The sequence below is a fragment of the Neofelis nebulosa genome, chromosome 2, assembly GCF_028018385.1.
Source record: "Neofelis nebulosa isolate mNeoNeb1 chromosome 2, mNeoNeb1.pri, whole genome shotgun sequence".
NCBI lineage: Eukaryota > Metazoa > Chordata > Mammalia > Carnivora > Felidae > Neofelis > Neofelis nebulosa.
In genome coordinates, this window is record NC_080783.1 from 148,889,879 (window position 1) to 148,911,164 (window position 21,286).

Genomic DNA, 21,286 nt, shown 5'->3' on the forward strand with positions numbered 1-21,286 from the left:
AAGAATATTCTCCAAACGAAAGAAAACCACAAAACCTCAGTGAAAGAACTAAAGGAAATGGAGATAACCAACTTACCTGATAAAGAGTTCAAAGTAATGGTCATAAAGATGCTCATTGGACTGAAGAGAATAACTTCAACAAAGAGATGCAAAATATAAAAAAGAACCAATCAGAGTTAAAGAAATAAGAAATACACTAGAGGGAATCAACAGGAGATTAGAGGATGCAGAAGAAGGGATCAGCGATTGGGAAGACAGGGTAATGGAAAGCAGCCAGGCTGAACAGGAAAAAGAAAATTATTTTTATTTTTATTTTAAGTTTATTTATTTTGAAAGGGAGAGAGTGAGTGAGCAGGGGAGGGGCAGAGAGAGAGGGAGAAAGAATCCCAAGCAGGCTGCACGCTGTCAGCGTGGAGCCCAATGCGGAGCTTGATCTAACAAACAGTGCATGACATCATTTAGCCAGAGCTAAAAATCAAGAATTGGTCGCTTAACCAACCAAGCCACCCAGCACCCCCCAAAATTTTTTTTTTAATTTTTTTTTTTGACATTTTATTTATTTTTGAGACAGGGAGAGACAGAACATGAACAGGGGACGGTCAGAGAGAGGGAGACACAGAATCTGAAACAGGCTCCAGGCTCTGAGCTGTCAGCACAGAGCCCGACGCGGGGCTCGAACTCACGGACTGTGAGATCATGACCTGAGCTGAAGTCCGCCACTTAACCGACTGAGCCACCCAGGCGCCCCCAAAATTTTTTTTTTAATGAGGAGAGGTTGAAGGACCTCTTGGGCAACATCATCAAATGAAGAAACATTAACATGAAAAGGTCCCAGAAAGAGGAGAGAGAGAGAGAAAAGGACAGAAAATGTATTAAAAAAAAAAAAATAATAATAGCTGAAACCTTCCCTAAGCTAGGGAAGGAAAGCCATTCAGCTTGAGAAAGCACAGAGAGTTCCAAGCAAGATAAACCCTAGGAGTTCTACACCACAACTCATAATAATTAAAATGTCAATGATTAAAGATAAAGTGAGAATTTTACAAGCAGTGAGAAGCAACTAGTAACATGCAAGGGAAACCTCGTAAGGCTTTGAGCTGATTTTTTCCAGCATAAACTTTGACTATCTTTCCACTCTCTTTGGGCCTGCAAAGTGCTGAAAGAAAAAAAAAAAAAAAAAAACTACAACCAACAATACTCCACCTGGCAAGGTTATCATTTAGAAATAGAGAGATAGAAAAAAAGACTTTCCCAGACAAACAGAAGTTAAAAGAATTCATCACCACTAAACCAATCTTACAAGAAACGTTAAAGAAACCTCTTTAAGTAGAAAAGACCATAGTTAGAAGCAAATGCTAACTTTCACGAGTGAAAGCAAACATTACAGAATAAGTAGCAGCAAAATCACTTATAAAGCTAGTATAATTGTTAAAAGACAAAGTAAAATTAAGTATACCTAAAAATTTAGTTAAGATTAATCACAAAATAAAAAGATGAATATAAAAAATATGCATAAAACAGAGGAAACAGTAAAAATAACATTAAGAATGAGGTTGAGGGGTGCCTGGGTGGCTCAGTGATTAAGCATCCAACTTCGGCTCAGATCATGATCTCACAACTGTGAATTCGAGCCTCACATTGTTGGGCTCTGTGCTGACAGCATGGAGCCTGAAGCCTGCTTCGGATTCTGCATCTCCCTCTCTCTCTGCCCCTCCCCTACTCACAGTGTGTGTCCCTCTCAAAAATAAACGTAAAAAAAATTTTTTAAAGAATAAGATTGAACTTAAATAATCATCAATTTAATACAGACTGCTATATACTTAAATGTTATATATGGACTTCACAATAATCACAAATCAAAAACCTATAATTGATCCATATATAATAAAGCCAAGTATAAGACTACAGAAATTCAATTACAAGAGAGAGAAAAATAAAGGAACAGAGAACAACAAAACTAACCAAAAGCAATTAATAAAATGGCAATAAGCAGAAACTTACCAAAAATTACTTTAAATGTAAATGGTCTAAATGCTCCAAAACACATAGGATGAGGATATGAACAAAAATAAAAACAACCCATCTATATGCTGCATACAACGAGCTCGTGTCAAAACTAAGGACACATATACAAGTGAAGGGATGTAAAAAAATATTCCATGCAAACAGAAGCAGAAAACAAAACAAAAACAGGTTGCAATATTTATGTCAGACAAAATTGACTTTCCAAAACAGGCTGTAACAAGAGACGATAAAGGGCATTACATACTGGTAAAGTTCTCAAAACAAAAAGGAGATTTAATAACTGTAAATAAATATGGACCCAATATGTTAGCACCAAAAATACATAGGCAAACATTAACAGACCTAAAGGGAGAAACGCAGTAATACAGTAATAGTAGCAGACGTTAACACTTCACATACACCACAGGATATATCATCCAGGCAGAAACAATGTTTTTGAAGAACATGTTAGACCAGACTCAATTAACAAACATATATAGAACATTCCATTGACAAATAACAAAATATGCATTCTATTCATGTGCACACAAAACATTCCCCAGAAGAGATCAAACAAGGCTATAAACAAGTGGCAGTACATTTTAATATTGAGGGATATATGAATCTATTCTGAACACAGTGATATGAAACTAGAAATAAATTAGAGTAAAAAAAACTAAAAAATACACAAAACAGTAGAAATTAAAGAACATGCTACTAACAAGAAGCAGGTCAAGAAGAAATTTAAATTAATAAATGGGGGGTGTCTGTCTGGCTCAGTCAGTAGAACATGAGACTCTTGATCTTGGGGTTGTGGGTCCAGGCCCCATATTAGGTGTAGAGAAAATTTAAAAAGAAAATCTCAGGGTGCCCGTGCGGCTCAGTCAGTTAAGTGTTAAACTTTGGCTAAGGTCATGATCTCATGGCTTGTGAATTCGAGCCCTGAGTCAGGCTCTGTGCTGACACCAAAAAAGAAATAGACAAAAAAACAAAACAAAACACAAAAAAAGTAGACACTAAGGAAAAAAAAAAAAAATCAAAAAAGGGAAAAATATAATAACAACAATGAAAATGGGGGGAGGAGGGGGAATCAATTAAACCAGAAACTGGTTCTCTAAAAAGGGACCAAAATTGATGACTCTTTTGCCAGACTAGTCAAGAAAAAAAAAAAGACAACATCTAAATGAATACACGGAGAAGCAGCAAATGACACCGCAGAGACAAAGATGGTTATAAAAGATTATTACAAAAATGACAGGCAAACCAATTAGAACACCAGAAGAAATGAATAACTTTCAGTAAACGTACAATCTTTCAAAACTGAACCAGGAAGAAGTAAAACCTCTGAACAGTCTAATTCCTGGTAACAAAATTGAGTCAGTAATCAAAAAACTCAAAACTAAACAAAATTCTAAAAGCAGATGACATCACAGGTGAATTCTACCCAAGATTAAAAAAAAAAAAAAAAAAAAAAAAAGACTTATTACCCTATTCTTCTCAACTCCAAAACAGAAGCAGAAGGAAAGCTTCCAAATACCTTCTACAAGGCCAGCATTACCCTCACACGAACCAAGAAAACTATGGGCCCCTATCCCCAATGAACACAGACACAAAAAGCCTCAACCAAATATTAGTAAAATACATGTAACAACACATTATAAGGATCACTCACCACAACCAAGTGGGATCTATTCCAGGGATGTAATGGTTGTTGAACAAAAACCAAAGCTGGACGTATCCTCATCCCAAATCCCACAGAGTGACAAGAATCAAAACAGGACAGAGAGACCAGAAAGAAACCCATGCTTACATGGTCAATTAATCTCTGACAAAGGTGAGAATATACTAGGGGAAGAAAACAGTCGTCACAATAAATGGTGCTGGGAAAACTGGACAGAGACATCCAAAAGAATGAAATGGGACCATTTTCTTACATGAAACACAAAAATAAACTCAAGATGGATTCAAGATCTAAATGTGAGACCAGAAATCAGAAGACTCTTGCAAGAACACACAACACCTTGGCACAATATCTTGCAATAACGCCTGTTGACATGAGCCTTAGCAACAGGTTACTAGCTGTGGCTCCTCAGGCAAGGCAGAGCAAAGCAAAACCAAACTAAAATATCTGGGCTACAACAATGTAAAAAAGCTTTGACACAACCAAGGAAACCATCAATGATATGAAAAGGCAACTGACCAAATGAGAGTAGATAAATGCAAAGGACATATGTGATAAGGTCTTCTGTCTCCAATATGTAAAGAACCTGTACACCTTGACACCAAAAAGACAAACAATCCAATTAAAAAATGGTCAGAGGACATGAATAGACATTGTCCCAAAGAAGATGTACAAACGGCCGACAGACACAAGAAAAGATGTTTAACAGCAGCAATTGTCTCAGAAATACAAATTAGAACCACCATAAGATACCACCTGACCCCTGTCAGAATGGCTGGAATCAAAAGAAATCACAAGAGTTGGCTCTGAGGCAGAGAAAAGAGAACCTTCACGCACTGTCGGTTAAGAGTGTCGGTTGGCACAGCCACTGTGGAACACAGTGTGGAGAGCCCTCCAAATATAACAAATAGAGCATAGGATCCAGTAACACCACTATTGCATATTTGTCCAAGAAAACAAAAGCACTCATTTCAAAAATTTGAAAAACACTAATTTGAAAAGATATCCCACCCCCCTCCAGTGATAACTGCAGCATTATTCTCAATAGCTAAGATGTAGAAGTCCTTCAAGTGCCCATCGATAGCTGAAATGGCTACAGAAGATGCAGTACCTATCTACACACAGTGGTATGAGATATAGACACACACACATACACACGCACGCGCGCGCGCACACACACACACACACACACACACACACACACACACACCAGATGAGCCCATGCCATCAGCAACAACAAACATGGACCCAGAAGGCACTGTGCTCAATGAAAGAAGTCAGACTGAGAAAGATAAATATCCTAGGACTTCACTCCTCTTGTGGAATCTAAAACACAAAACCAGTGAAGACACAAACCAACAAAAAAGCCAAGCACACCCTCTAAGTGCAGAGAACAAAGCGATAGCTGCCAGACCACCCAGAGGGGTGGTGAGATGGGCAAAGTGAATGAAGCAGAATAGGAGATACAGGCTTTTCCCCTGATGGAATCAACTGATCATGGCAAGAAAAGGCACAGCATGGGGAATATAGCCACTATTATTGTAATAGTGTGGTATCGGGACAGACGGTAGCTATGCTTCTGGTGAAGTTATCATTATGTAAAGACTTGTTATTCACTGTGTTGTTTACCTTAATCAAAATAATATTGGGGCGCCTGGGTGGCTCAGTCGGTTAAGCGTCCGACTTCGGCTCAGGGTGTGATCTCGCGGTCTGTGAGTTCGAGCCCCGCGTCGGGCTCTGTGCTGATGGCTCAGAGCCTGGAGCCTGCTTCCGATTCTGTGTCTCCCTCTTTCTGCCCCTCCCCCGTTCATGCTCTGTCTCTGTCTCAAGAATAAATAAAAAAAAAAAAATTAGAAAAAATAATAATATTTTGTCTCAATAATCAATCAATAAAGGACTATAACACAGAAGTCCCGTGTTTTTAGTCTACTGATGCTATCCATGGGTTTAGACCCAAGAGAGCATCAACACTTAACCGAATTCCTTACCTGATGTACTACCATATACATTTTAAACTTTCTGAACTGCACATCAAATGAGTCAGTTCCTAGAACTGTACTATCAAATGATAGGTGATGGTAGGACTGGTAATTAATCGGTGTTTGGTAAGTCGGTGGGTGATTGAGAGGTCCTCAGGATAGCCAGAGATCTTAGTTTGTCTGACATTATATGGTTATTTGTGAAGTAGAAAAAATTTGATCTAATCCCTTAGTTCTCTTAGATTTTATGTGTGTCCATTTGAGAAAAGTATGAATACTTCCAAAATTTTCAATTCATCATCAACATAGAGCAAAGCAAGGGCCATCTTCAGATTTTCATTAGGATGTGATTTGCTAGAATCCTGTTACTCAACCCAGTGGGAAAGCCCGTACAGACAGTTGGAGAGTCCCTTACTCCCTGTCATTTTTTCCATTGGTATCTGACTTTTGTTTGCCCTCCCTGTGACTTCCCCTGGCCTAGTCTACAAATTTGCTTCAGTTTCACACTCCTTGGTGCCAGTCATCTATAAAGTAGTCCCTCTGCCCTCTTAATATTTGGCATCACACTGATTTTTCTCAATTGCTGGCTACATAAGAGCTTTGTCTCCTCCATGCGCTCATACATTTTGGAGTACTGAGGGTTGGGACCTCAACATAGAAGTTAGGAAGGGGGAGGGGCACCTGGGTGGCTCAGTCATTTGAGTGGCTCAGGTCATGATCTCAAGGTTGGTGAGTTTGAGCCCCACATTGGGCTCTCTGCTGTCAGCCTGTCAGTGCAGAGCCTGCTTTGGAACCTCTGTCCCCCTCTCTCTTCTCTTTTCCAATTTTCCCTCTCTCAAAAATCAATATTAAAAAATAAAGAAGTTAGGAAGGGGGAACACAATTCAGCCCATAACACTGCCAGAAACGTTTTTTCAAGGGAGTAAGGAAAGAAGGGAGTTGAAGAGATATTGAGCCCCCAACTTCGGCTCAGGTCATGATCTCGTGGCTTGTGAGTTCGAGCCCCGCGTCAGGCTCTGTGCTGACAGCTCGGAGCCTGGAGCCTGCTTTGGATTCTGTGTCTCCCTCTCTCTTTGCCCCTCCCCTGCTCATGCTCTGTCTCTCTCTGTCAAAAATAAACATTAAAAAAATTCTTTTTAAATTGGCTTAGAATAGTTGCTGAGGAAAGCAGAGAAGAGGTAGATGGAAGACAGATCTAGAGTCACATTGATCTTCCTACTTGAGTCTAACCCTGTATCTTCACTAACCTCCTATGTGAGTTTGGCTAAATGATCTGATTATTTTTCATGTTATTCTCATCTGTGAAATAGGGTTAATGATAGCTACTGTAACCACTCCATGCTACCATGAGGATCAAATAAGAAAATGGTTTAATTTTCTTTTCTTTTTTTTTTTTTACATTTTATTTATTTTTGAGAGAGAGAGAGAAAGAGAGAGAGAGAGAGAGAGAGAGAGAGAGAGAGAGAGAGAGAGAGCGCCTGCGCACAAGTGGGGGAGGGGCAGAGAGAGACGGAGACACAGAATCTGTAGCAGGTTCCAGGCTCTGAGCTGTCAGCACAAAGCTCAGTGTGGGGCTCAAACCCATGAACCAGGAGATCATGACCTGAGCTGAAGTCAGACGCTTAACCGACTGAGCCACCCACATGCCCCGAAAATGGTTTAATTTTCAATGATGTTAAAAGCATTCTGTTTCTTGGGGCGCCTGGGTGGCTCAGTCGGTTAAGCGTCCGACTTCAGCTCAGGTCACGATCTCGCGGTCTGCGAGTTCGAGCCCCGCGTCGGGCTCTGGGCTGATGGCCCAGGGCCTGGAGCCTGCTTCCGATTCTGTGTCTCCCTCTCTCTCTGCCCCTGCCCCATTCATGCTCTGTCTCTCTCTGTCTCAAAAATAAATAAACGTTAAAAAAAAAAAAATTAAAAAAAAAAAAAAAGCATTCTGTTTCTTGTATTACTCAACACTAGCACTCTGGTTTAGCTGACTAGTTCTAACTTCTCATTTTTCTTTATTCAAGCTTCACCCAGGCCATTTATCAAGGGCACATTTGTTTGATTGTATAGGTTTGATAATGGCATTCCCATTTTTCATTCAAAAGTTAAGCCTGCCCATGTAGTCTTAACTATATCCAGAACATCCCAAATAAAGCCTGCCTTTTCTCAAAGAAAATAAAAGCCACACGGACCAAAACATTTTCAAATTAAAATAGGCACCGAACAGACATATTTCTGCCAAGAATAACCTCTGCTCTACTCAAAGCTGGTTTACAGGATTGTAAATTGAGACCAGTCTTTGCTGCTTACTCTATAGGGGCAGTGTGTCAGGATTTCCTGAAATTAAGCAATCATGTAAAATGCATTAGTGGCTTCTAGAAGACCTCATGCTTCCTTGTGCTAAGAAATTAACCTGTTTTCTACTTGGCAGCTCTTTCGTATTCTCCAGTGACCTTAGTTAAGGTCCTTCCATCAGCCACAGAGTCAGTATGATAATGTAGCAAAGATTCATCAGTGAGAATTTATTTTATTCTATGCTGCCTGCTGCAGATCAGTGAGCAGGTTGGAATCCAAGTCTGATTCATGACTTTTTCAGTCAAAGTTCCACTAGCTATTAGAACTAGTTCAATTACTAAAAATTAAAAAAAAAAAAAAAAAAAAAAAAAAAAAAAAAAAGGGGCGCCTGGGTGGCGCAGTCGGTTAAGCGTCCGACTTCAGCCAGGTCACGATCTCGCGGTCCGTGAGTTCGAGCCCCGCGTCAGGCTCTGGGCCGATGGCTCGGAGCCTGGAGCCTGTTTCCGATTCTGTGTCTCCCTCTCTCTCTGCCCCTCCCCCGTTCATGCTCTGTCTCTCTCTGTCCCAAAAATAAATTAAAAATGTTGAAAAAATTTAAAAAAAAAGAACTAGTTCAATTACTCCATTGTTTAACCCAGTTACAACCTAGTCTAGGTTCTTGCCTCCAACAGTAATTCTTCCCTGCCAATCCCAGTTCTCATTCTACTTGATCTTCTCATACCAATTTCACTTGCGTCTTGAACACCTTTTGCTTCCAGCACACTTTTCCTAGTTCTCTTCTATCCGTCATTGGTTACTTCTCCTCTGCCTACCCTACAGATTCCCTCCATTGCCCACCCTCTGGCAGGTGTCAGAGATTCCAATGACAGCAGGGTCCAGGCCAGGTGGGCCACACGCAGGTCAGATATAATTAAGAGGAAGTGATAAGAATTCTGGCAAAGAGAACATACATACCCATATAAGAACACCCATAATTGAAAACTTAAACACCACCTTGGCCAAAAGCCCTTTCATGGACTGCATTAGATTGCACAGCTGTGTAGTGAGAGCTGTTCTCAGGCCCCCAGCCTTCCTGTCCAGGATTCTGAGGACAGAACCCATTTATAGGGGGTTTTGTAGACCACTTAACCCCTGTATAATTAAAGACCAATCATTCCTGACTTTGAGTTTAGGGGCTTTGGGTAAGTTGCCCAACAGGGATTTACTCTTAGTCTACAAAACAGACTTCCCTGGAGGCTCACTTAAATTTGTTTGACATGATGTAAACGACCTTTTACTAAGTGGCAGTGACATCATTTACATCTTAAAAGTTTTCCAAAGGGCCCTTTCTACTTTTGTAACATAGAAGTGTCACCTCCATGCACCCTGAGGTCCTCGGTGTCACCCACTCAGAGTTCACTTATACTGTACTTGCGACACTTGGGCAGAGCTCGTGAGGGAACATCATAGTTCATAACAAGGGAAGAATTCACCTTGTTTATCTAGATATAGTTTTTGATGCTCTGCCTGTGCAGTGCTGGAAGATTCTATCTTCCTGGGCTTAGCATTATGATTAGGTGTTTAACATGTTTTCTCCTTGAAGTTCAATTTTCTCTGAGAAAATGTTCAAAGAAGAATCTGAATGAAAATCCTACATCGGAAGGTGTTTTATTCTTAAACCAACTAGACATTGAAAAACAGACTATTTTGAGAGAGTTCTTGAAATGATTCAGTCTTAAATAGTTTTCATGCTTGCTGATGCTGCTACATGTACACCAGAGGGATCATTCTATGGACGTGAGAATAAAAAGATACTGCTGCTTTTCTATAATGTGTGATTGCCAGCTCAGCAGGGCCAGTTTGGTTTGGCTGCTCCTCATTCTTCAAGGTTCTGAATAAGCCAACCTTAGTCTGACATAAAAGAGGACCCAGGTTAACGAGCTAACAGACAAAAACACACACAGGAAGAAGCTTAAGGGCAAAGTTCAGGCTTCCCACGTCCTCCCACACTGCATTCCTCTGTGTCCCCTATCTTAATCCCTCTGCATACCAAAGATTAAAATACCATGCATTTTCATCAAGTCCTTTCTTGAAGCAGTTACTTCAGGTCTATCCTTTGCGGGCTAATCTGCTTGCTCTTTCTCTCCAACTATTCTGTGACAATCGATACAACTTTGTTTCTTACCCAAGTGTTCCCTGCATTACCCCGCTAGAGTATAGGAGCCGCAAGGGAAGGGACCTGGTTCCTCTTATTGGCATGGTATTTGCAGGGCTGTGTCCAGTGTCAGGCACAAAGGAAGTCCTTCATAAGTACTTGTCAGAGTAAATGGTCATTCACAGTGTCAGGTCTTTGTCCCAATAATTCTATCAAGAATGACTTTTCATCTCCAAATTCTCAAGCCCGCATTCATCTCTGCATGGACTGGATGTTTGTGTCCTCCTCCTCTCTCCAAAAAAATCATATGTTGAAAACTTAACCCTCAACGTAATGGTATCAGGGTGTGAAGCCTTTAGGAGATGTTTAGGTCATTTAAGTGGAACCCTCATGAATGAAGTTAGTGCCCTATAAAAGGGAGCACAGAGAGCTCTCCTACCCCTCCACCTATGTGAGGTCACAGCAGGAAGATGGTTATCTAGGAACCAGGAAGCAAGCTCTCACCAGATACCAAATCTACCTTGATCTTGAACTCCCCAGCCTCCAGAACTGTGAGAAATAGATGTTTGTTGTTTACTAAGCCACCTGGTCTACGGTATTTTGTTATAGCAGCCAGCTGAACAAAGACAATCTCATTCTCTGAAGGGGGATGGCATGTCAAGTTTGTTGTGTACAATTTAGTGTTTGAATATATCCCACAAGGATGATATCCCTTCAGTTTTCAGGTAAAGACGTGGTTGATGTTAAGTGTTTGCTGCTCCTAACACAATAGGTTGCTTAGTGCACACTGCACCCTTAAGTAGACACTTATTTATAATATCTGCAACTTGCCAGGAGGAACTCCATTTATGTTTGAGGATCAAGACTGCAGTTTAGCTTTCAAATAAGTCTACTTAATTCCAGGAAAGTCTGAGTAACTGCAAGAAAGGAGTCAGAAAGGATAGAACAAGCAACCCCGATCTAAGGACCATAAGATCCTCCTCATAGGAGAGTCATTTCCTAGGAAGTGTGATAAATTTCCTTGACAGGAATATTAGGTCTTTCCTAAAGATTCAATTCTTTCCCTCCACACAATGCCCACCCCCCCACTCCCATTTTGACATGGACAGAATAAGAACCCTTCTATGGGGTTATTAGTGTTTGCAGATGGCACCCTCTGGGATCATTCAAAGGCAAATTTTGGTCTCTTGTGGATTTCCTGCCTCTAAGGCAAAGCCTCATGGGGATACTTGTTCCTCTTTCGTGACATGAAGGAGATAAACACCAGTTAAAACCCAATTTTAGAGGCAAAGACACATGACCTTAAACAACTAGCAATTGCAGAATGGACGTAGGGAATTCCCCTGCCCACCCTCCCCACCCCCACCAAAGAAGTTTCCACTTGAGAGAAATGACCAATTTCTCTACCATTAGGCAATCAATCTATAACATACAAGATTGATTAAGGTCATATTTGATCAAATGGAAGCTTTTATCAGGACTCTTTCCATTTAATTGCCATAAACCTAATTCAAACTAGCCTAAGCCAAAAACAGAATTCAATGGCAAACCTAACTGAGAAGCCCCAATGTTGTCCAACTTTAGGCATGGCCACAGTGCAGGAGTTGGCAAACTGTAGGCCATTGTCTGCTATTGTAAATAAAGTTTAACTGCCATTATGTATGGTCTACAACTGCTGTCAAGCTATAACAGCAGTATTGAGTACTTGTAAGAGAGATCTGATAGCCTGCAAAATTTAGTTACTATGCAGCCCTTTCTAGAAAGGCTTGCCAGTCTCTGGCCTTGGGGCTCAAATAAGATCATTAGGGTTCTCTAGCTCTTGGCTATGACAGTTGTCTGAGATGGTTTCACTTGTTGGCTTCATATGTGTCTCCAGTAACTCTTGCAAAAGTTCTAGGATTTACTCTCAACTGACAACCTGGGTGAGATTCCCATCCTTGGACTGATGCCTTGTCGCTAGGAGGATGGATTTACACGGATTGGCTTGGGCCTGTGTCACACCATTAGCCCTGTTGCTGGGGTTGGGTCAGGCACCTCCAACCTGCAGGGACTGAAAATAAGGGGCAGGCTTTCCAGGGGGAAGCATGCTAGGAAGGCAAAACCCACAAATGGTTGGTCACATTTCTCAAGGTCTGTCAATGAGAACTTCATGTGATTTCATAGACCCTTAAGGAATTACTATTAATAATAATCAGTTGTTATTGATGATGTTTCAGGGCCAAACACTATTCTAAGCACTTAATAAACATTATCTCATTTATCTTCCCAACAGCTCTTAAAAGTTAGGTATTTTTATTTCCATTTTTACTAATGAAGTAACTAATGAAGTACTAATGAAGGATGAGAGGTTTAACAACTTGTTAAAAGTTAAAAGTCCCAGCAGCAGAATTGGAGCCTAGATTGATTTAACTCTGCACTTGAATTGTGCTGACTTCCTTCCCCAACCTGGTAGAGCCTCACATTTCTGAGAATCTCCTACCACACCCTCAGTGCCTGAATAATGCTTGAGCACTGAACTGGGGACCAGGAGGCCTAGTTCTAATGAACAGCTCTGTCACTAACTCACTGGGAGACTTTTAACAAGTTACTTTCTGAAAGTTTGGAATCTCAGTTTCCTCATCTGTAATGAAAAGCTTAAATTACTAGAACCACATAGAACTACGGTCTACAGAGCATAAGAGCTCGTACAGCAGGGTCTTAAGAGTCTGCCCTGATGACTGAAGGGACACCCAACAAGTACTCCCTTCCTTCTCATTCCATGGCATCTTTTCCATTGCTTTCTTAAGTCTCATATACAAAAAAACCAAAACAAAACATGTTTCTATTGAAAAAAAAAATTAACCATGAGACCTGTAGGTCTCCAAGATCTCTACCAATATGCTCTGCTTATTCTTACAAAACCTTTGCTTTTCTCCACTTTGCTCTACGTCCTGGGAAGCTCACCTGTATGGACTGCATCAACATGTTCCCTGTCCTATGGCTTCCTTTTGGTTTGGTCAATAGAAGAGAGTACCAGAAACACAAAGGAGGGAAGGAGATAGAGGTTGGGTTATTAATTCTCAGTGGCTAAGTTCAAAGACTACAGCTCCTATTGGGTGGCCCTCTTCAGGTTTAGGAGAATGTGACATTCTGTGGCCCCATCTGGTCTAGAGGTGGTAATGGCTCACTGCTGTTGCTAGCCCTGGGGTGCATAATTATCCTTTGGAAACTTGTTGCATTGAAAATGTGTCTAGTTTAGGTCTATACTTTTGTAAATTGTCCCTTCTTTAAATAGTTGTCCTTTGTCCATTTTGAGTGGGCCATCAGAACCCTGCTGTATGATCTATTAGGATTTCAGGATCTATGATTTCATGCATAATAAACATAGGTTCACCTACCCCATATCCATTCTCATATTACTTAAATGTCTGCTAAATGCCAGGTACACTTGACAGTGGATAGTTCTTTCAGCTCCAACATTCTTTCAGCCTTTGACTCAAAACCCTTTATCAGAATTTCTTTGTAAAGCAAAAGTAGGCAAAAGATAGAACAATAAACTGACATCTAGGTATTTTCCCCCCAAATATCTAAAAGAATAAGCACATACTTTTCCCCGATTGTTGTTGCTTTTATTTTGTTACTTCTCTGTTGAACAAACATCATGGAGTACCCGTGTTCTAGGCATTTGGATTGACTCTGGAGATATAGGTCCAGCACTAATGTCAAGGATTTTACAGACCCATGAGGGAAAGACAAGTAAATTTACCTATCATACTCATGATTCTCTTTCAGACTTGCAGAGATATCCTGCAGCATCAAAGACAGTTCAGAATCAATCTTTCAATAAGGATCGCAATGAAAATGTGTCTGGTTAACTTTAGTTACTCTGAATATAAATTTTACTGTTAAAATATAATAGGTTTCTAAAATGAATTCTCATTCATTTGGATTCTACCGATTTAGATTTTAATTCATTAAAATATTCATCTTCACAACTGATTGGAATTTCTAAGTATGGTAATTCCTGCCTCTGCAGATTATCAGAGCCTTTTCATTAACATAAGAAATTCAATACAAAATTTAGGGTTAGTTGGATTAAGATAAAGATATAAATTATTTAAAAATAATGGAACAATAGGAGAAATGTGAGAAGAATTATGCTCAGAGAAAGAAACACAGTAAGGAGATAATATTTAAATTGTAGGTCCGGGAAGGATTGGTTGGTAGAGCTTAGAAGAGGGAGATGAGTGTTTCAGATCGAGAAGAATTTCATTCACCAGTCCCACTAGCAGGAAATCATAGAATGTGCTTCAGACACTATAAATAGTTCAATTTGACTATAATGCCTGTGTGGCAGACATCTATTGTTTTTACCACTCAACAACTACAACTATTCATCCTCTTCTAGTATATAATGAAACTACATATTGTCCATCAAGAGTAACCCCTCGCTAGTGTCAGATTAGATGTGAGACAGGTAGGTTGTGGGTGGACCTCAATTGGTCTCAGTCAATCAGCATAGTCTAGCCCACAGGCCAAAGTGATCGGTTCAGTGATAGGTTTGTAACCCAGTTTAGACCAATGAAAATCAGATACAGGACTTCTATTGGAATGTGGCAGAGATCTAGTGGGAATTCAACTTTAAGAGTTAAGAGGATGAAGAGGATGTAGAGGCAGAAGCTACTGTAGCCAGCTTGTGACAGGGAGGGCGAAATCTAAGAATGAAGCCAGCATAGAGGAAAGGCATCTTAAAGATGGAGAGAGAGAGAAACTGGTTTCTTATCTAACTGCTGAAGCTGAAGCAATCCTTGAGTGTTCCATGAACCAATTATTACATTTATCAATATAACCTCTTATGTTTCCTAAGCCAGTTCCAGTTGGGATTTCTAGGTTTACATGTAGAAGAAAACAGTGATAAGACTAGATAAATAGTTTGAAACCAGAGCACAAAAGACCTTGAATAACCAGATTTTGAACTGGATTCAACAGCAGGAATTTTTGCAAGGACTGACATAATTCTTAGAATTTCCTTTAGGGTGTACAAAGCACTTTCATACAAATTATCTCATTGCATCTTTAGTTACCCAATGCAGTACATATTATTTGCAATTCATGAGCAAGGAGATGGAGTCCCAGAAAGGCTACACGACTTGTTTAAAGTCATGCAGCTCATGAAAGAGAGAGCAAAGCCTCAACTTGGATCTTTGATTTTGAATCGATGATGCTGATACAAAAGCTGTCTCACCAACATAAAGTGCTGAATGTGAAGACCTGAGGAGGATTCACAACCACAAAGAAACCTTTCTGATTTCATGATCTACCTGTGTTGTAACTGATGTAACTTTTGGACAGAATAAGGGGATGCTGGTCTTTTCTGATCGTAGGAAGCATCTGGAGTGTGTCACCATGGAAAGAACTGTTGACTACACTCCTTAACAGTATGGCCACTGGGCAAGTCATGTAAATTTTCTTCATCTGTAAAATGCGGATAATAATTCCCACCTCATTGGGTCAATGTGAGAAAAATAACATGGGTTCCTGGCACGCAATAAGCATTCAGTAAAAGCTCTTTCTTCTGGAGGGTTCTGGAAGCAAGGCTTTTGAATCAGACAGACCTGGGTTCAAATCCTAACTCTGCTCCTAAGTAGCTATATGATCCCAGCTATACAGTAAGTTTCAGGATAGCAGAGACCATGCCTGTCCTTATTCCTGCTGAATCTATAATGGCAGGCAGTAAATGCTTGAATGAATTTAAGCATATGACTTTATTTTTAATTCAGGCTTAGAAAACTTAATTTTGAGATCATATACAAGACTGTTGTAAGGGATGAAAGATAGAGCACATATGAGACACTTAGCTCAATGCCTGGCCCATAGTAGGTTCTCAGTAAATAATATTTGCAGCTGATTTTTATTGAATGCTTACCATTTGGCACTGTTCTCAATGCTCTACATAAATTCATTCACCTGATTCTCAACTCTCCCCCCTTCCCTATTTGACGGATAATAATAAAAATAGGACTGCAATTCATCTATCCAAATACTTGATGCTACTTTAGGCCCCATGACTTGTGAGTCCAACGGTTTCATTTCTTTTTAAGGTTTGGGACCCTCAAAATGTCTAATTCAGGGTCTGTTAAATGAGGGCATCTCTTTTTTCTCTTTGCATTATGAGGAAGAAATAAAAGCTTCTTTCTTTAAGAACACAATGAAGACTTTCTCTGCTCCTCCTCGTCCTCCTTCCCCCATTATTTCCTGGGAGTGAGGTTGGACTGCTTGAGGTTTTGTCTGGCAGGAGCCCTTCAATTCAAAGACCGCCAACAACTCAATGAGCCAGCCAGGCCCTTGCCCTCTCCTGGCTGACTTTGAGGCGGCAACGTTGGAACTCCTAGTTTCAGAAACCTCTCGGGTTTTTTTTTTTTTTTTTCTCCCTGAATTGCCTGCTGCCATCTGCTGGCCAAATTAAGTTAGAATGATCACATTGATGTTTTCCAAGTTTCCAAAGGAACCTCCAGCTGTTTCTCAGCACTGCCTCCTGGGCGTCTTCAGTAACTGCCCCAGAGGCAGTGTGAGCAGACAGACCAACCCAGAGAGTCTGTAGGCCTTGGTTCAAGGGTAAAGGGCTCAGACAAACGTGGCTGGCAGCTGATTTCCATTGAGGAACACAGAGGTGAATTTCCATGTTACCTCCCAAGTGAAATCAGGGGACCTCTCAAACCATTATACCTAAACTAATCCTCCCGTTCTCCTAGGGTGCCATCTTGCCTGGAGTCAGGTGTTTCACCTCCTTCCTCCTATCCCCCAAATCCCGTCTCCCACCAACCTCCCTGCCATTCTTCCATCCACACTAAGGACTTGCACAAAACTCAGATTACCATGACAAGCGTCTAGGACTATGAATTTTTTTTGGTAAACAATACCACTGGAAAAGTTATCAGAATAGTAAAAGAAGTCCCCTGTATCCTTCCTGAAGAGTCCTCACCCAAGTGTTCCCAATCGTTCTAGTAGCTCCTTCACAGCAAAGGAGTCAATCCACGATCACACGTTGTTCCATTTGTCATGTTTTTCTAGTATCGTTCAATCTGGAACATTCATCTTTTTTCCTTGAAGATCTATTATGACTTACTTTCATAATCTTGGCATTTTTTAATAGATTTTTGTAGAATGTCCTTCAATTTGGCATTTGTCTGATACTGTCTCATGATAAAACCCAGTTTATGCATTTTGAGCTAAAATATAACATATGCTATGTCTTTTCGTTGTATCCTATCTGCTGGTACAAAATGTCTACTTGGCTGTTTCTGATGGTATTAGTTCTTATTTATTTATTTTTATTTTTATTAAAATTTTTAAAAAATGTTTATTTTTGAGAGAGACAGAGACAGAGTGTGAGCGGGGGAGGGGCAGAGAGAAAGGAAGACAGAATCCGGAGCAGCCTCCAGGCTCTGAGCAAGCTGTCAGCACAAAGCCTGACATGGGGCTTGAACCCACAAACTGTGAGATCATGACCTGAGCTGAAGTCGGACACTTAACCAACTGAGCCACCCAGGCGCCCCTGATAGCGTTAGTTTTGATCACTTTCATAAAGAATATCTGTCAGATTACTGTGAAATTATTTTTTCTGTAATTGTATTAGTGTCCTGTTGCTTCTGTAACAAATTGCTACAAACTTAGAGATTTAAAACAACACAAATTTGTTATCTTACCGTTCTGGACATCACAAATCTGATGGGTCTCACTGATCTAAAACCAGAATGTCAGTAGGGCTGTGTCACTAATGGAAGCCGGAGGGGAGGATCTGTTTCTTCACTTTTCCCAACATCTATAGGCCACCTGAAATCCTTATCTCACGGACTTTCCTTCCATCTTCAAAGCCAGCAGGGAAGCATCTTCAAGTCTTTCTCTGACTCCGACCCCCACCCGCGCCTGCTCTCACATCTCTTTCTCTGTCTCCCCTTCCCACCTCTCTTTCATTTATCAGGACCCTTGTGATTCCATTGGGTCCACCTGGATAAACTCCCCATGGCAAGACCATTAATTTAATCACATCTGCTAAGTACCTGTTCACAGGTTCTGGGATAGTATGTGAACATCTTTGAGGGGCTGTTATGCTGCCTCCCATGGTAATTAATAAAAGTTTTGTGGAGAGATACTTGAGACTATGGAAACTTCTGTTACTTATCCCACTTTTACCTATGAGGTTTAGCATCCATTGATGTTTCTTGCCTGATTAATTATTACTATTGTTATTACTGATACAAAATGGTGATTTTCTAATTCTATCATTCTTTCTTTCTACATTTATTAATTGGCTTTCTGTAAGGGGAGGCTTTCTCTTCTCTCCATTTGTTGATCCATTCATTCATTCACTTATTTATATCACTGTGGACTTCAGATATTCTTTATTTTGTTCCATAGATTACGATTCATTATTATTGCTAGTTATTTTGATGCTTGAATCATCCCAGATTTGGTCAGTGGGAACCTTTTGAAGTTGCCTTTTGTATCCTTTTAACATTCCCTGTCATTCTTTGAGCTCTTCCCAACTTCCTGTTAAAAGGTAGTCCAGGCTTATCTTGTCATTTCTTTGCTCCAACCCTGGAATCAGCCGTTTCTCCAAGGAGCCCTGGTTCCTTTTGGTGGAGAGGGATGTTTAGAAACCAAGATCCGGGCAGTGCGTGTGCTCATTGCTACTAGGGTATCACAGAGAGTCCAGTTCCTCTCAGGTGACAGGGCCAGGAAATTTACATTTATCTATCTACTGTACATAATGAAAAACAGGAGTTCATAATGACGTCAACAGTTCTAATTTACCACCACCGGATATATTTTAGGTTTTCTTTTTTGCATATTTGTGTTGCCTTTGTGAGAAAACTGACTCAGAGTTACCCTCAGTCTATGTCATTATTTGCTCAGTCTTCTGTATGCAGTTGATCTCCTGAACCTGCTGCAGTGCTGTCCCCATTTCATGCAGAATACAGTCCCTGCTCAGGCTTGCCTCCTCCACTCAGCCTGCCTACCTTGTCTGGGTCTGCCTTGAGGAAGGAAAGAAAAAAAGAAAGCAGACAGGCAGGTTTAAAAAATTTTTTTTAAGTTTATTTATTTATTTTGAGAGAGAGAGAGCTCAAGCTGAGGAGGGGCAGAGAGAGGGAGAGAGAGGATCTTGAGCAGTGGCACTGTGGAGCCCGATGTGGGGCTCAAACTCACAAACTGTGAGATCATGACCTGAACTGAAGTTGGACGCTTAACCGATTGAGCCACCCAGGTGCCAACCCCCACCCCTTTTTTTAAGGGAAGGGAGGGAAAGGAAAGAGGAAAAGACGGTCCTACACATTTTTAATGGACCTCTGCTCTCTATCACTATTGTAATTATTTGTTTAAATATTCTTTTCTCCATTAAAATTTAAACTCCACGGAGACATTGACCATGTATGCCTTGCTCATTGTGGATTGAACCCCTGGGGCCTAGCACAATGCCTAGCACATAGTAGGTACTTAACATATTTTAAAATAAATGAGTAAGTCGTGTAAGCAAGAATAGCAAAATTACAACTATTAGACAGTTTTTAACACAACCAAGGGGTCACCACCTAAACAGTTACCAGTGTCTACATAGCCCAAACCACCTGTGACCTTTTTCAACTAGAAACCAAATTTTGATACCTTAAATAAATTTGCTTCTTAGAGTTTTTTTCCAAGGCTAAGTGCCTGGGGTAAAGAGATCTCATTTATTGAGTCTTATTGTTATTAAACATTTCTTTGGTTTTGGAGTCTAATGTTATTTCAAACAGATTTTTTAAACAAGAATTTCAATACAAAGTTGTATTTCAAGACAATGAAAAAGAATCACTGTCCTGCCGCATTTGGTAGGATTGATGTTGGCCACATAGCCAAGATGATGCCTATGAATCCAGAGATTCATTGTGAGAAATATCACACCTACCAGTGCGACAACAAACTGGGTGTATTCTTTTATGCCAGGCCTGTCCCATCATTCTCCTACAAGCATTTGTAAAAATAACTGTAATTATTTTCCCCCAGCTTCTACCAGCCAATGTCAAAGTCAGTCTTTATATATAGTGCCTCCCTTTTAGCCCCCTGTTTTCCTCTCAGATGCAAAGTCCTAATGCATTTGTGCTTTCCCAGAGTTAATGGGCATCCTTTTCAGTGACTGACAGGAATAAACAGCTGGACCCTCTCAGAAGGCATGTCAGGAAATGATGGAACAGGCTGACACACAGCTGTTGCAAGGGCTCAAAGTGGTTGCTCAGCACAAAGGGCTACGACTTTGGGCATAAAGAGCCATACAGTTTTCCCTCTTTCATAAAATCTGCCTTTCTGGGTCACTCTGGTTCAGTGGAAAAAAAACATATGTGGTAGTGCCTCCCAGAACTTGTAGCACCAGTGAGGAGGAGAATGGGGGCCGAGAGCAAGAACTCAGGATGCTTTTGATGCCAGAACCCCTCAGCCTCTCCCTCGTCTCTGTGGTGAACCCCACCCCCACGCCCCAGTGTCCCCGGCTACAGCCATGGCTGCCTGCCTGTGTAGACTGATAAAAAGTAAAGGATTAGAAATCCCAAGGGCTACTTCTGGCTCTAGGTCTTGGGGAAAGCAATGAACTGACCTCCCGCTTTTATCTGTCTCATTTGCAACCATATTTCCCAAACCAGTGGTTCTCAACTCTGGCCTAGAATAATTGTATTGAGATTCCAGTGTCCAGGAACCACCACCACTGATTTTGATTTCATTGGTTCAGGTCGGGCTCAGGCACAAGTCCATTCAAAAGTGGCTCTGTGAGCACTTTCAACAATAGCCAAACTATGAAAAGAACCAAAATGTCCATCACATGATGAATGCATAAAGAAGATGTGGTTTATATATATAATGGAATACTACCTGGCAATGAGAAAGAATGAAATCCTGCCATTTGCAACAACATGGATGGAACTGGAGGGTATTATGCTAAGTGAAATAAGTCAATCAGAGAAAGACAGATATCATATGTTTTCAGTCATATGTGGATCCTGAGAAACTTAACAGAAGACAGGGGGAAGGGAAGGGGAAAAATAGTTTCAAACAGAGAGGTGGGGGAGGCAAACCATAAGAGACTCTTAAATACAGAGAACAAACTGAAGGTTGATGGGAGGGGGCGGGGAGAAGGGAAAATGGGTGCTGGGCATTGAGGAGGGCACTAGCTGGGATGAGCACTGGGTATTGTATGTAAGCAATGAA